A 2,610-nucleotide genomic window follows, 5' to 3' on the forward strand; every position below is an offset into this window, starting at 1 on the left:
CAGAAAAAAAAATCATTTTTTTTTTTTATCTTATTTCTCTTCCTTTCTCAAAAATCTCATCACCTGAGAGTTTCCTTTAAGGTTCCTGAGTTTTATCTATAGCATTAAATCTAGTAATACTTTCAAACTTCATTGTGTAAAGTCATGTATAGAAAAAACGAATGAAGAAGTCTTAATAATTATTGCTTCTCAATATATTCTATTTATAAATCATCACGAACCTCAAAGGATTAATGTCCTAAATTCATTTATAGTTAATTGTTACATCATCCCATAAGTAATTCTATGAAGTGTATGTAAGAAGGTACAAAATAATAAATCATGCCAATAAAATAGCAATATCGTCCTTTTCAAAAATAAATAAATTCTCGTTGAAATTTTATTAAGAAAAAAAAATAATAACTCTCTTGTTGAGTTATAATTTTTGTTATTTCTTTCTACTTTAAAAAAAACATGAAAATTGATTCATTATGATAATAGAATTATCAATCTCAAATCCTTGTTATTTCTATTTTACAAAATAGAAATATAAAAATAATATATACATAAAATCAAAACAATCGTATGTCCTTTTGTCTTAAATATCATTACATAAAAAAAAAAAGAGAGATCACATTACTTCTGAGATGACGTATCTCTTATCACATACACATTATCACTTATTTTAGAATACAGCTCTGTTCCTTACAAATGTAATGTAAAGTTCACCAATAAATTTAATATTCACTTCACTTTAATTATGCGCGATTGAATGGAAATTATTTTATTATCATTAAATTTCTAAAAAAAAAAAAAAAAGAAAATTTTTTTTAAAAAGTATAAATATATAATATGCTAACTTGAATAAATATGAATAAAATAATAATAACTTTGTGTGAGTAAAAGTAACGATTAAAAAAAAAAATGCAATTTGCAAAAAAAACAAAGAAAAGACGAAGAAATGATAAAACTCATGAGATTGTGTTTCGTGTTAAATGTACGTATATTAAAAAAAAAAACTAGATGAAGTTTAGAAAAAAAGAAAAAAAGTTTGAAATGGAAGAGCGTCGTTGATTTATTGCTCGGCCTATACTGTCGAAACTTAAAACAAAAAAAAAATGTCTAAAAATAAAAATAATAGCGCAAAAAAAAAAAAAAAGAAAAGAAAAATAGGAAAAAGATTTACACCTATACAACTATCGACTAATGTCATTGGCGAAAAAAAAAAAAAAAAAAAAAAAAAAAAGAAAAAAAGGAAAAAGATTTACCCCTATACAACTATCGGCTAATGTCATTGGCGAAAAAAAAAAAAAAAAAAAAAAAAAAAGAAAAAAAGGAAAAAGATTTACCCCTATACAACTATCGGCTAATGTCATTGGCGAAAAAAAAAAAAAAAAAAAAAAAAAAAGAAAAAAAGGAAAAAGATTTACCCCTATACAACTATCGGCTAATGTCATTGGCGAAAAAAAAAAAAAAAAAAAAAAAAAAAGAAAAAAAGGAAAAAGATTTACCCCTATACAACTATCGGCTAATGTCATTGGCGAAAAAAAAAAAAAAAAAAAAAAAAAAAGAAAAAAAGGAAAAAGATTTACCCCTATACAACTATCGGCTAATGTCATTGGCGAAAAAAAAAAAAAAAAAAAAAAAAAAAGAAAAAAAGGAAAAAGATTTACCCCTATACAACTATCGGCTAATGTCATTGGCGAAAAAAAAAAAAAAAAAAAAAAAAAAAGAAAAAAAGGAAAAAAATTTACACCTATACAACTATCGACTAATGTCATTGGCGAAAAAAAAAAAAAAAATAAAAAAAATAAAAAGCCTTAATGCGTTACAATTTCGAGTTTTTACGCGATAAAAGATATGACTCGAAGGATCTAGGAATGAGCGATCGCTTGTCTTCAAATAAAAATCGAAATTGAAATTATAATACAGGAATCATGAATTGTATACTGCTTCTTGGAGCAGATTTCTCGAAAGAAAATTTGTTGGATAATTTTTACAACGAAGATTATTGATACACTTAGGCCAAGTGTCGTAGAGAAATGTAAGATTAGATAAGTAATACGTTATAATCGATGAAATAAAATCAATCAATGAACAGATTCATTTAAATAATTTTTCATTAAATTAATTTAATTAAATAATAGTCGAAGTAAATTAAAAATGAAAATGCATGAAAGAATGGGAATGGACAAGAAGAGTATCTCCATTTCATTTCGAAGAAAGACTATTATTACGATATATGTCGTTGTATATTTAAAATTAAAATTTCAATTTCTTCGATAATATTAATATCTTTTTCTAACAATTTTAAAAAATGAAAGAGAAAATTTTATTTTTTTTCTCGAATAATCGATTGATAATTTGAATGATTGTTTTTAGAAAAAACTCGTTTCTCGTTGTTTAAAAAAAAAAGTTTCCGTAATAAATGTTACAAAATTTAGTTCATAAGCAATAAGCTTAGAATTGAGATTTTTTTATCCTTGTGGAAACTAATTAAAAGCTGAAACTTGACTGCATTAATTAAATATATGAAATAAAATGAATAAGTAAAAAAAGAATATGTCACGGGATAAAGTCAATTGAAAGATTAAAAAAAAAAAAAAAGAGCTATCGTTACGCGAAAGCGGA

The sequence above is a fragment of the Apis dorsata genome, unplaced genomic scaffold, assembly GCF_000469605.1.
Source record: "Apis dorsata unplaced genomic scaffold, Apis dorsata 1.3 scaffold_859, whole genome shotgun sequence".
Taxonomy (NCBI): Eukaryota; Metazoa; Arthropoda; class Insecta; order Hymenoptera; family Apidae; genus Apis; species Apis dorsata.